Below are 15,313 nucleotides of genomic sequence, written 5' to 3'. Positions count from 1 at the left end.
ACATTCGTGTTTAACTGTAATCATGGGAACACTATTCACACATGTAAAGATGAGCACAGGATTGTTACTAACATACTTAACTTCCACCTGTTATGACAACATGTGGTCAGCATCAAAACCCTGCTGTAGTCCATTGAGCCATTAACTAAAATGGGTTTGGATGAGGCTCATATTGAGTGTAGTTTAAATTGGGCTATTAGTTTGAACAGTGATTTTCTGTTGCACATATCTATGTTAGTCTCATCAGTGCAAAGGAAGAGGGCTGTTCTGCTATCTGAGTAAGGAAATGATTGACAAGGAGATCAGTTTCACTGGTTTAATTGGCAATCCATCTACTGATCCCTCCCAGAGGGCTTGCTAATTAATGCTGTTGGAAAGCTTTATTTCAGAGAACACTTAGTTTTTAGGTGTTAGTAGAGGCATGTGAACAGATAGAGAATTCAAAAACTCTTGACCAATTATGTGTAGTTTGTTTCTACTTACGGTTTAAAGAAAAGAACTTGAACGACATGAGTAACATAAAGAGATGCCAAAAAATATTAACACATTTTTATATACACATAATCTAATTTTTGGTCCGTTTATTTACCTTTTTCAGGTCTTTACCACCATGTCGATTTGTATACCCCTCCTGAACCTATATTACATCTCTACCTTGATATAACGCTGTCTCAGGAGCCAAAAAATCTTACCGTGTTATAGGTGAAACCACATTATATCAAACTTGCTTTGATCCGCCAGAGTGTGCAGCCCCTTCCACCCCCAACCCAGGAGCGCTGCTTTACCGCTTTATATCTGAATTCGTGTTATGTCGGGTCACGTTATATTGGAGTAGCGGTGTATCTGATTTGTTAATTCCAACAGCTGGACAAAAAAGCAACTAGCTTAACATTAGTCATTTGAACAATCCCCACCCAAACCACTCTTTACCAACATCATAAGGAATTCACATCTATGTTTGAGGTCTGGTGAAAGTGTTCTATCCACACCAGTGATTTTCAACCTTTTTTTCATTTGTGGACCCCTAAAATTTTTCAGATGGAGGTGCAGACCCCTTTGAAACTCTTAGCCATACTCTGTGGACCCCCCAGGGGTCTGCGGACCATAAGTTGAAAACCACTGTTCTATGGTAACAATCTTTCACAGACCTCTTACACATAGTTTGTGGATCCCAGGGGTCTGCGGACCACAAGTTGAAAATGGTCCTACCTTGAACACAGAATGGAGTAAGTGAGGTACTCTTTCTATAGTCTGTTTTATATATTCTCTATTCTGCCTTTTTTTCCATAAAGAAAACAAATACGCAATAAACTAGAAATAAACTGCTATAATTACTTGGGTAACTTCCACATTTACTTACTTCAGAATCCCAGCTGTGTGGTGCTGCATAAGCAGCAGAAATCATATCTTATTTGCAATTGTGTTGATACTTCATATAAGTAAGTGGTTTGAGAAAGAGCCAAATAACTTACTGCTGTTTGCTAAGTGTTCTTTCATGTGGTCGAATAAGGGCCCAGATCTGCTCATAATGAATACAATGGGATCTTTGTCATTGATTTCAATGAGAAAAAAACTGAGCCCTGAAGCAGGGCCGCCCGGGGGCGGGGGGGGCGGCAAGTGGGGCAATTTGCCCCAGGCTCCACAGGCGTCCCCACGAGAGTTTTTTTGGGCCCCTGGGGTGAAGTCCTTCACTTGCTCTCGGGGCCCCGGAAAACTCTCTCAGGGCCTGGGCCCCCGGAGCTTCTTCTGCTCTGGGTCATCATCAGCAATTTGGTGGCAGGGGTCCTTCTGCTCCAGGAACCGCCACCGAAGTGCCATGACCCCTGAATCCCCTGAAGGCCAGATTTTCAAATGCTCAGCACCCCCATTTGTGGCATGATTTTCAGAAGAGTTCAGATCCTGTTCAGGCACCTCAGTAGGGGACAGATGTGCAAAAGAAATAAGCATCCAATGTGTTGGACTCATGAAAATTTGGCCAATTTATTTTGGTGCAAATTGTGGGTACTGTAGTATCTTGAAAATTCTAGCCTACCTATGGTTTGCTACATTTTCCTCATAGTGCACACAGCATCACACATCTTTATTAAACTGTATTTGCTATTCCAGAGACAGCTGAGGATCTAATTCCTTCTGCACAACAACACTACTCTGTTGTACAGGTTGCTTTGCTTAATGATCTTAATCTGTTTAGCAATTTTAGGACCACCTACTGTACAGGTTGTTCAGTTGTCTTCATTATTTGTATGAACATTTAAGTGGGCTGTACTGTTCGAAGCATTAATTTGTGATTAAACTTTCTGCAATGATTACCACTGGCTCCAGTTTTTTTTTCTTTTGTAATCCCATTTTCTAGCATACATGACCTTTTCTCTACTGCATTCTTTTATATATTTATTTTATTTTATTTTTTAACTGAGCTTGTCATACTGAAACCATAAACATAAATCAAATATCTCTGTGGCAAGAAAAAATAAGACTTGAAGGACAATACTTCCTGTATTTTAATTAAATAAAATAATATAGTAAGCACTGATACATGTGCTAACAATTATTAGTCAGAATATTTTTGCTTTACTTCAGCTAATACATCCTTACTCTCTCTCTTGCTTTTCTTTTTATATTCCTCTTTTAAATGTCTTTTATATACAAGTCTTTGGGCTTATGAATTAACCAGCCTTACATTTATCACATCTCTTTAGAGCAGTGGTTCTCAAACTTATTTGATGGGGTCCCTTTCTTTATATCTGTAGTTGTTTATGTGTCAAGCACATATACCGCCACTCAGTTCTGAAGGCAGCACTGCACCAGCAGCAGCCCAGAGGTAAGGGTGGCAGTGATATTCATCAATATCACTTTTCAGAGCAGACTTAGTGTCCCATTGCCACTTTTACTTCTGCACTGCTGCTGCCACTTCCGGAGCTGACAGCCAGAACCCCGCTGCCTCCAGGTGAGGGAGTCGGGAGAGGGGAGAAAAGCCCCGGTAGCAGGGTTCTGGCTGTCCCCCTTATCCACGCCTCATGGTTGTGCATGGCCCTTCTGCACAGGTCCCAGACATCCGGGGCTGACAGCGAGAGCTCTTCAAACAAACAAAAACACACGGCTTGCACCTTTCTTGACACACATACGCACCTCTCTTGGGAGGCATGCCTCATAGTTTGAGAACTGCTGTTTTAGAATATTGTCTTTGCTATCTGTGCTTCAGTGTGTAACCTTTCCAGCCACAGGGTAAAAGGTCTCATGGACTTTCAGTAAAACTTAGGCTCCAACGTGCCTCAGTAGCTTTTGAAAGTGAGACTTGCAGTACTAAAATCACTCAGATACTTTTGAAAATTTTACCCAGGTACAATTTGGAAGTGGTATAGAGGAGTAGCACTCCAGTGGCAGCTGCTGGATGCATTTTGCCTCTGGATGCTGAGGCAGGCAGAACGTCTTCAGGAAGACTGATGGTGCACGTTCAGCAGCAACTACTAAACTGTTCAAGTGTGTTTCCACTAACGTGTTTCCTCTGCCGTGTCCGCCTATATCCACTTGGGCTGTGGTGACTTCAGACCATGCTAGTTCACCTCTCATTCATTCTTAGTGTCTGCTTCTATTATGGAGTGCTGATTCAGGAAAGCACCCCTAATCAGGAGGAGTGCTTGGCATGTGCTTAAGTCTCATTTAAATGCTTTCCTGAATAAGGATAGACTTAATCATTTGCGTAAATGCTTTCTGGAGTTAAGCCCTGGGAGGTCTCCCTGTAATGCCCGCCCCCTCTTTTGAACATACTGGCAACAGCAATCACAAAGTGGCCCAGTATTAAACTCTGGGATTAGCATTTGCTATTCTCTCTCTTGTCCCTATAATAGGATAAACCCAAACAACAATCCAGAACCACTGAACTTTGAAAAAAGGTGGATCAGATTTGGATTTTGTATTCCCAAAGAAAGGAGAGTTGGAATCCAGAGTTCTTGTTCTGTTTGTTACAGAGCCCCAGTTTGGGTAACTTGGCATAATTCCGTTGAAGTCAGTGCAACTGTGTTGACTTCAGCCAGGCATCTGATCCACAAAGGTCAGGTCTAAATCTTGAATTTTGGTCCAAGGTTGTGGCGTGGGCCAGGGTGCTCTAATTCCCATTGCATTGTTCTGGTCTGGGTTGCAAAACAGCTTAGGACCTATTAACCCCGTCATTTTATACATTTGATACTAAAATAGGTGCAATCCGGGGACACTTGAATTCTTTTTGATATATTGTCTATGTGTGTCTACAGCACCTCAGTAGCGGGTATAAAATGATTACATTGTGTGAAATTAGCAGTGCAGCATTTCTGAGCCTAGGTTTCTCTGATTTCCCCACAGGCATTCATTTCACATAGAAACACAAATCAACCGTTTGGTAAAGTTACAAAATGATGTCAAAGGATTTCTTTGAAGATGCAGATCCAGGTACAGAGGTAATCTGGCTGGGATGGAGTATGTAGAACCCAGTTAAAGAATTGGTAGTGCACTTCCAATCTAATCAGTTTATTATTAAATCTGTCACTAACTCCTATCAAACACCTCAAAATGACTTCCTGGATTCACAGTTACTTCATTTTTCATAGATGCTTAATGGGAATTGTATAGTAGAAGATACTATAATGACTTTTTTTTAAAATGTAAAATATTTTGTTGGGGATAGGTTTGTAGTGAACAAATTGAGGGGTAATAGAAAAGAAAAATCCAAACAAAGCCCTCATTCCTCAATTAAGTATTTATGAGGGCATTTTGGCGAATGAGCGAAGGATCTCAGGGCAGCATTAACTCGATACAAAATTTAAATTTCTGTTTGATAAAAACCACAGTTGATCACTGAATGAATGCAATGAAAAGGTTGTAATTCACTCCCAAGGCTTTGTTGCCAATTTTAAATTGCTGAGCTACTCTGCTAACTTATTGCATCTCCAGGACACATTGCATGAATTGTATCTTTGTGTTCACTCAATGAATTCCAAAGATCAGTTCCTCTAAATGTTCTTTAACAACACAGCTCTCACTCTGCCCTTTTAAAAATGTTTCCATGTCAGACATTCTACTTTCCTAATAGTATCTTTAGTAACACATTTCATAAAATGGTTTTCATGGAAGGAAATGCATAAAACTGCTCTTCTACTCTGAAAAGTGACTGTAAAATGACTTAGTGGCATCTGTTTCTCAATGATTTCATGCAAAATTTAATCAATATTCAAGAAAAATGCATTTTAACTTATTTATTGGTAGCCACGCAAACTTGATTTGGGATCTTCTATAGTAGTAAAGATACTGGGACCAAATGATGTGCTGAATAACACCTGTGCATCTCTGATGTCCTCCATTTATGCCCTCGGTGACAGCTATGGAGCTCAATTATCCTTCAGTGAATGAGACAGGGTGAATTTTTCTCAGAAGGAATCTTATTGATTGATTGATTTTCTAGGCAGCACTAACAGAAAAACATGGGTTACATTATTAGATGAGCTGCTGATATGACCTTAAGAATCTGGTAGCTGTTCAATACTTTCTTTAATGACTTCATTACAGGCTTGATGACTTTGCTAACAAAAATCATTAGTAATGTATAGGCCAATCTTTTATGGAATTATAGTAAGACACCTGTGTGGTTAGTTAGAATGATACAACTGTGTTTAGAATGAGCTGCTTTCTTTCTGGGATATGGCGTACAATGTAGTGTGGAGCTGAGTGTATTACATGCAATGGCAGCTGGGGTCCAGGAGAGAGGCTGAGAGACTGCTGGGCTCTCTGAAAGTTAAAATATGTGGCAAACTACTTTGATTGGGCTATGTGACGTTCATAGGTCAATTCACTGCTCGCATAAGCAGGCATAACACCCCTGGGCTTGGCTCCACAGGTGACATAAATGGGGGGACATGTGGTCTCATGTGCCCCCCACCCAGATTTGCTGCTTGACTTGTATTGAGCAAGCTCACATGGATTGAGCATGCTCAGTAATACTGCAGAAGCCAGCTGCCCTCAGTCTACCCTCTTCCCTCTCACTATTGGCAGGCATGGATCATCTCTGCTTGGCCCACTTATGCCAGTAGGAAATTTGACTGTCATTTGTGTGTTGTTTTTTGGCTTCATAAGTTTAATTCCCTTATACAATCTCTGCTTTCTCCCTCTCACCAAAGTCCTCTTTTCACTTATCTTTGGTCTTCAAAGGTATGGTTGTACCTGCATCGCTCCTCTGCTTGTTGTTTTCTGTTGTCGATTTTCCCAGTAATACCTTCTTTTCTACCTTATTCAGTAAAACATTATTTTGGGCAAAGCTGTATTCCTTCACTATATTTTTTTCCTTTTACCTTTGTCATATCTCACCTTCCTCTGGCAAACTTCATTCCTTTTCCTTCCCTTCTTTCCATCTCTCCTCCTTTCCTCTTTTTCTCACTTATTCTCTTCCTTGCATATTTTGTCACATCTCAAGCTACTGGACTACTCAGAGCAGCTGTGAGAGTGTTGGGAGCCATCCACCTCGAAAACAGCCTAACTAAATAAATTGGATATTGCTTTGGAAACACTTGAAACTGAAAATGAACAGCTATTCACAACAATGGACTAAATTTTACCTGCAGTAAAATAACAGAGTGGTTATAAAATGACATAAGCCCCAGAAAGTTTTGAATCATCATGTATGACTCCTGTGTATTCTGCATGCTGTGTCGGGAATGGTAATGAAGTTTTTTAGCGGTCCTCACTGTGTATGCAAAAATGGCTTTTTATATACTGTTTGTAATATTTAAATGTGTTATCTTCAATAACATATTTATATGCGGAATTATAAACATCATAAAGACTAATGGTGATTTTGTCTAGTGTGAAAACTGGCTGGTAGGGAATGGAATATACTCTCTCTTCTGCCAGAGTGTATTTTTCTGTGCAGATGATAACATATATGAACTTCTGAAATAATTGCAATAAGGACTCTGAATAGTTGACATCTGTAGTATGTGGTACCAGTTTATTATCGCATTGTTGATCGCCCTGAAGGTTGATCAAGGCTGAAAGGCTCAAAATTGTCCCTGATGGAATGCTGATCAGCCAATGGACAAAGTTGGAAAGCTCTCATGAAGGTAAACTTCATAGCAGCTGGTCTTGAGAAGTCACCAGAGGCATAGTATGACTTTGTTGCTAAGTGACAAGTTTTTAGATAGCTGTTTCTCTCCCTCATGAAAGTACCAGAGTGATGTTTTTTCAAAACATAATTTATTTTTGTAAATTGGAACAGAATCTATATGCAGTCTGTATGCAAAAATAAACCACATTTGTGAAATGAAATCATTGATCTACTTCAGTGGTTTTCAACATTTTTTTCATTTGCGGACCGCTAAAATATTTCAAATGGAAGTATGGATCTCTTTGGAAATCTTAGACAGAGTCTGCGGATCCTTAAGGGTCCATGGACCACAGGTTGAAAAACATTGTTCTAGTGCTTTGAGAGTGGAGAGGAACTGCCATTTAAGAAATGACTGCCTGCAAGACCAATAAGACACAAATGGTCTTCTCTAAACACAAGAAGTACCCTGATGTTCGTTTTTTGACTTTCCTATAGCAGAACTTTAGGCAGCCAGCTTTATATTTGGATCTCGTTATGGTGGATGTTTTGGAACTGGCTGAAATAGTCAACAGGAATGACATGTTCAACAAATTTATTTATGTTCATGAATTGTCTGCATAGAGATTTAGCTTGTTACGTATTTATTCCTTATTTTAATTTAGTTAATGAATGGTTAATGCAAACACTGAGGCATTTTTCTCATTTTGCCCCTCTGGAAGAAATAGTAATTGACATGTCAGAATTTGCTAGTTCTCAATTCCAAACTTTTAGGATACAGGATGCTAAGTCCAGCCCCACACATGCTGTTGCCTGATTTAGGGTGTTAATAATATTAATTTGGATAATATGGGGTTTAGGCTTGCCAATCTGTTTGATCAGAAGATAAAAGTTCTTGTCCCGAATCAGGATCCTCGGGGGTATGACAGGAAGCTCACACTGAGACAGATATAGCCATAAAGACTTTTTATTAAAATCAATGAAATAGTAATTAAATGGCAAAATAATCAGAGTTACAAAGTTACAATTGCATTACTGGTATTCAAAAGATACATATAATAATATAGTATTATATGCTACAAAGCTTTGGTTAATATACTCACATCCTTTCTTGATAACCTGGTGGTACGAGACACAGGACCAGCCTCGCCTCCGGTGGTTCAGGTTTCTCAGTTCTTGAGTGAGATGCAGTGCTTAGAAGAAACTAATGCTAAGCGCTATCAAAGCTAACTTAGTGTTTACTCTAACTAACTTAAAACTTACAAACAAAACCTAATGAACACACTAAGAATAAAAGCTTAGGGAAACCAAGCTTAGCCTAGCCCCTTGGAACTTAAAATTTGGAAAAAAAAAAGCACAAGTACAACTTACTAATAGTTAGTGTCGTAGATAGATCGCATAGACTTACAATAGAATACTGTAGCAAGGTGGGTCGCCTCTTTTATAGGGCACAAGTGCCAGTAATCCTTCCTCCTATTCCCAAATTTCATTCCTAACGCACAAAAATGTTAGGGTACAGTTACTCCATAGGCTAGTATGTTTGTGGGCATTGATAACATGTACATACAGACATTTTATTTTTGTCCTCCTTGTGGTGTACCTGTTAAGTTTGTTGGTACAGACTTGGAAACCCCCTATACCGGCCTTCCATTATCTATCTGTCTAAGTAAAAGGTCTTAGACATATGTGTGGGTGCTTATCTTGGTGAAAGATCTCAATATAGGCCAACTTTGCTGTCTGGGTGAAAGGTCCCAGATACAGATATACTAACTTTGCCGTAGCTTAACATACAAGATATGGCCTGTAGGTCCCTTGCATTACAGCCAAACTTACTTTAATATAAATCTATAAATCTATTACAATAAACATATAAATATATATATATATCTATATGCAAGCAAGCTGGTTAATCCTATAGGCTACAGCGCTCGAGAGAATGGACTGTGAGGCAGAGCTGTGCAATATGCAAAGAAAATGATTCACAAATACCACCCAGTATTAGTACTGCTGTATGATAACCTCCATAAGAATCACTGTAGTAAGGTCAACTGGCTCCTTCTGCGATGACAGATGAGAACATTGCTAACTTTTTAGAGATAAATCTTCACCCCAAATGGAACTGCTTATTGGATGTGTAAATGAGACACCAAATCAGTCTCCCCTTGGCAAGGCTAAAGCTATCCAAACTTAAAGAAGGAGAAAAAGCCCTACTAACACTGAATGAGTGGACCGCTCCAGCTGTTGTCATTGGACAGAGCTACAGTAGCGATCCTACATACTTGAAACTAATTAAGATACTCAATATAGAAAAACAGGTATCATCTTCAACTGCTTCCAAACCTGGCTGAATTGCTTTATCAACCTACTAGCACTGGTAATCACACCACCCTCTAGTGAAGAGAGCTAATCCTATTGAGAAGAGTCACCTCAACCTCCTGAAAAGAAACGAAGCAATTTGATAATACAACTGAATTATCTGTACAAAGTTCCTACACAGCAGATGATGACTAAATCATGATTTGAGTGGAAGCTGTTTCTTTAAATTTGTAGCAGGAAGCTGGGCAAGAGGGATGCTGGAAAAGGTTTTAGACAGAAGCTCTACAGTGAAATAAAGCATGTCTCCAGAATATTCTTTTCATTACACTGCAAAGATCCTTGTTGAATATTAATGACTCCTCCCATGACAGGACTGGGACCATGATAGCTTGGTGGCCTCATGACTCAGATCTTCTCCAGGGACTGGCAGGGTCCTGTTCAAAGGCCAATATTAGAAAGAAAAAAAAAGCTATGCTTTTGCAAACATGGTATTTTACTTTATTAGTGTATATTTTTCTCTTAAAATATGTGGACCTGATCTTTCAAAATTATATCAGTTTAAATTGGGAGGAATTCAGTTTAAAATAATGGAGTCATTCCAGGATAAAATTGAAATAAATCGGATCTGAATCAGGGCTCCAAAAGCAGAAAAATGTTTGTTGAATTCAATAGAAAGAGGATCAAGCCCAAAAGCTTTAAAACAGTTAAATTGGGGAGCTCATATATTTGCATACAGCATATATTACTATAATATTATTAGACAGGCATACATAATTTTGCATTGTATAGAATACTGATCAAGGCTGCTGAAACCTTTGTAGAAGTGGGGGTATGGGGGCAAACCCAAAGTGCTCCCTCTCTCCCCAGGCTGGCTGCTCTGGCAGTGAGCCAGATTCCCTCTCTTCTGGTGCTACAGCCTCCTGGTGGGTGAAAGATATAATTGCAGTGCCTCCCTGGAAGAATCTATTATTCTGCAGGGCAAAAAACCTGCTGGAGACATGAATTATACACTTATGTTTATTTTGTTAAAAAGCGGGGAGGGGAGGGAAGGGAGAGAATGGCCCTCTCACCAACCCCTGGCTCTGGCAATACTGATGTTAAGAACTTAATACAGGGGTCGGCAACCTTTCAGAAGTGGTGTGCCAAGTCTTCATTCATTCACTCTAATTAAAGGTTTCGCGTGCTGTAATACATTGTAACATTCTTAGAAGGTCTCTTTCTATAAGTCTATAATATATAACTAAACTAGTGTTATATGTAAAGTAAATAAAGTTTTTAAAATGTTTAAGAATCTTCATTTAAAATTAAATAAAATTCAGAGCCTCTCGGACTGGTGGCCAGGACCCAGGCAGTGTGAGTGCCACTGAAAATCAGCTCGCATGCCACCTTCGGCACCCGTGCCATAGGTTGCCTACCCCTGCCTTAATATTTAGAAAACATTTTATATTGGTCATCATGTGCTTAGAGATAGGCTTGTGCTTCAATATGTTGCTAAATCAAGATAAAAAATCCTTGCAAGTAAATAATGTTACTATAATATTCCCTATACTTAACAAAAAGAAGGCAACTGCAGCTGATTTAGTATTGAGGTCTGTTGTTTACTCAATATGCCATCAGTCATGTGTCTGTTTCCTTACAACACAACATGAAAATGTTTAACTTCTAAAACTCATGGGTGGGGGGGAGATCAAGTGTGTTCTTGTGCAGTGCCGTCATTCAAATTGGTGACCTAGAAACATGTTCATAGATTATCAATTTCAATACGCTCATCATGTGCAGAACTCAGATAAATATAATCACTGCAGAGTTTTGGCTAAAGGAAATACTACTGTTAGGATGTTTACTCTGTATTTTGATATTGATCACAAAGTAAGCTAGCATCAGAATGTTATGGAACAATGATCTTTCAGTGGAAACTAATATCGTCTTTTTGCATACATTAGGAAATAGGATGAATAAATGATAGCCATCAAATATTTAATATCAGTATCACATTTCTTTTCTGTTTTACTACAAGCATAAAAGGTAAGACCTCCCCGCCAATTTTAACAGGGAAAAATAACCTGTGGAGTGAGAGCATTTGTAAAATCATAAGTTTTTCCTTGCTCAATTTTAAATGTAAATAGGTGTCAGCCCATCCTTAGTCCCACTGAATACTAGAAATAATGAATGTCCTAGCCCTTAAAGTGTTCCATTTAAAAGATGGCAATGCAGAGCTGTCTTTGCACTTCACAGCTTTTCTGAAAATAAAACAAGATGTAGCTGCAGACATTAAAGGGCCAATTTTGGAAAGCTTGTAAGAGAGTGCTTAGGTTCCATTGGCTTCCACCGGACATAAACAGGTGCTGTTCCGAATAAGTATGTTTCCTGATCAGAGTCCATTTTCTGCTTTTGGACAAACACCCTTATTATTATTATTATTATTATTATTTATTATTTATCATTTAAAGCACCAAAGAGTGTGTTAGAAACCCCACTGTAGAAATCGAAAGATGAAGTCCCTGTCCTGAAAATACAGACTAATAGTTATCATTGTCAAACTGGAATGGTTTATCTAGTGGGGTCCATCAGGGCTCTGTCTTGGGTCCAGTATTATTCAATATTTGCATTAATTACTTGTATAAGGGGGAGTTTGCTTATAAAATTTGCAGGTGACACCACCAGGCTGGGTGGGGGTGAAAACACTTTGAAGGACAGGATTAGAATTCAAAATAACAATGATAAATTGGAGAATTGGTCTGAAGCCAAAAAGATCAACTTCAATAACAGCAAATGTGAAGTGCTACACTTAAGAAGGAAAAATCAAACCACAGCTACAAAATAGGGAATAGCTGGTTAGGTGGTAGTAGTGGTGAAAAAGGATCTAGTGGTTATAGTGGGCCATAAATTGAATATGAGTGAACAATATGGTGCAGTTTAAAAAAAAGGCTGCTATACTAGATTCTGTATTAACAGGAGTTTTGTATATAAGACACGGGAGGTAATTGTCCCCCTCTCCTCAGCACTACTGGGATCCAATTCTAGATGCCACTTTAGAAAACTGAAGAGAGTCTATGGGAGAGTGACAAAAATTATAAAATGTTTAGAAAACCTGACCTATGAAGAAAGGTAAAAATAACTGGGTATGTTTAATCTTGAGAAAAGAAGATTAAGGGGGAGCCTGATCAGTCTTCAAATCTGTTAAAGGCTGTTATAAAGAGAACAGTGGTCAGTTGTTCTCCAGGTCCATTGAAGGTAGAGTGGAATACCTCTTGTTCTATCTTCAGTAAGGGAGATTTAGCTTAGAATTTTTTTCCCTAGTATCTAACTATAAGGTTAGTTAAGTACTGGAATAGGTTACCAAGGAAGGTTATGGAATCTCCATCACTGAAGATTTTTAAGAACAGGTTTTTAGTCAAAGACCTGTAAGGGATGGTCTAGGTATACTCTGGTCCTGCCACAGTGCTGGGGGCAGGACTAGCTGACCTCTCAAGGTCCCTTCCAGCCCTACATTTCTATGAATATTAAACAAGATATAGGAACAGAGGCATTTCAGTACCAATTCAGATCTGAGGTCCCTCTTGCACACTAGTCTGTCTCCATCAGTGACTGCTACCAAGCGCTTCGTAGGAATTTAAGACATCCTGATAACACGCAATTATGGAATAATTTGTTCATAGAATAACCTAAGCCACTTAGCATCTGGTACTGCTCCCAAGGAATTCAATGGCAAAGTCCCTTTGACTTCAATATTACAGGATCAGAACTTTAGTGTTGGCTTATTCTCTAAGGACCTGATCAAGCAAAGCACTTAAGAATGTGCTTAAAGTTAACAATCCCACTGCAATTAAGCACATGCTTAAGTATCTTGATGAACCGGGATATAAAATATTTAGAATTTTGCCTTTGCAAGAAGACAGTTTTACTGTGGCACCCACTATGTTTAATAAGGATGGAATTTTGAACATTTCACTTGTTTAATTTAGATGCCTAAATCGATTTTGCTGTGTGCTGAACTGTTTTGGAAATGGAGTCCTGTATTTTTATAATACCAATTATTGTTTCAACCCTAGAGCTTTCCTTTTTCTCCTAGGACTTGAGAAGGATAATGAAGTTGGAATCCCTTGTTGTTGCTGTACAATATTAAAAGGACGCACTCCTTAAGAACACATACTATTAGGGCCAAATGGCCAAATCCCACTTGCTTTATTTATAGGGAGTGAAATTTCACTCCTGTTCAGCGGGTCAGCAGCAGGCCTATTTAAGCCCCACTTAATCTTATTTGCCTGTGTGTGGGGGGGGGGAGGGATTTTGCTCAAAGTCCACACATATTACAGTATTGTTATCTGTGTGACATTAGTGGGAGTTATGCTTATGTAGGGAGAGGAGAACAAACACCATAGTGATGGCCAATAAAATAAAATTACTTCTTGTAGCTACCTATATAATTCAAAGGGCACTCTCCATCTATTTAAACTCAGGTGTGATGTACCTCATAAGTGCTATAGTCATTCTAAATATCTTTTTAAATTTATTTTTTAATTCCTTCTCCCGGCCTGTTGAAGAAATGTGTCATTTCAATAAGACACAATGAAAACAAAATAATGGTTAAGCTCTTCCTACCATTTTGCTCAAAACATTTGTGTAAAGGTCATGTCTGCACTAGACTACTCTATTGCTGATATGTTAATGTACAGAAGGAAATAAAGGATGGAGAGCTTTGTTGGTTTCTGTTCTAGTCCCAGCTCCTTATGGGGAAAACCCTATCAAATTTAATAGTGATGAAACCAAAACCCAACAGAGTTCTATAAAAATGACTTTGGAAATCCATACAATCATGATGGTTATTACAGAATTATTTATCTGTAGCATAGAGAAATATATCCCTGGTTATAGAATTCTAGAGATAGGTTTAAAAGTTTTATAGAACAAAGTTTACTATTCTATATTACAATTCTAAAAATAATTTTCCATAAGGGAAAATAATGGATTGGATTTTAAAAGTTCCTCCTTAATGCGATTACTCATGTGAGTAAGGATTCCTCTCATGATGCTGGTTTTCATGATTTTGTCCATATGTATTACAGAAAAATCAATTGGAAAAAAAATCTTTGAAATAGCAAGAGAAGTGTCAATTTTAATCCATTATTTACTTTGTAGCATACTCAGAAATTGGCACCAAAACAAGAGATGTAATAATTTTTTTTTTTCTGAGCTAGCTGACAACATCAGTTTTGTATAATACAAGCTTTACTGGTCTGACTAGCCTGTGAGAACAGAATGGCAGTTCCCTGTTCAGGAAGAAACCAAGGTCTTCTAGTCATGAGCAGTGTGAAGAAGTATAGGCTGATCCATGTTGTTTTTATTTGCCTTATTGCGTTTTGGTTGGTTGCCCAGACTGGGAGGTACAAGTTCTGGTTTCTATGCTTGGCTCTGCCACAGATTTGCTGTGTGACTTTGGGCAAGTAATTTCAAATCTTTGACCTTTTTTTACCCCCTTCCAAACCTCTTCCTGCCTTGTGTAGAACTCTTCAGAGAAGGGAGTCTCTTCTGAGAGCCAACGTTAGGCATAAGTGGACGAAGCAATTGCTTAGGGCCCCAAGGGGATTAAGGGAGCCCTCTATTAATTATTAGTATGTGTTGTGTTTGGTGGGGGGCCCAATATAATCCTGTTTAGGTCTCCCAATGGGCTGAGCACTGGCATTGTCTTTCACCATGTGTTTATACAGTGCCTTTTACGAAGGGGCCATGATCGTAGTTGGTGCCTTTCTGCTTTACTCTAATTACACATAATAATCCACTTGAAGTTATTATTATTTAGATTGGAGCAGTACTCACAGTGTGCAAGTTGCTTTTCAAACATACATGAAGCCTGAAGAAGCTACAGTCTAAAAGACCAATGAAGTGTGGAGAAAAGGATGCAATACACAGTACAAAGTGATCAGGCTTGTG

This window comes from Chelonoidis abingdonii, chromosome 2 (genome assembly GCF_003597395.2).
Source record: "Chelonoidis abingdonii isolate Lonesome George chromosome 2, CheloAbing_2.0, whole genome shotgun sequence".
Classification (NCBI taxonomy): domain Eukaryota; kingdom Metazoa; phylum Chordata; order Testudines; family Testudinidae; genus Chelonoidis; species Chelonoidis abingdonii.
This window is presented reverse-complemented; position numbering follows the sequence as displayed.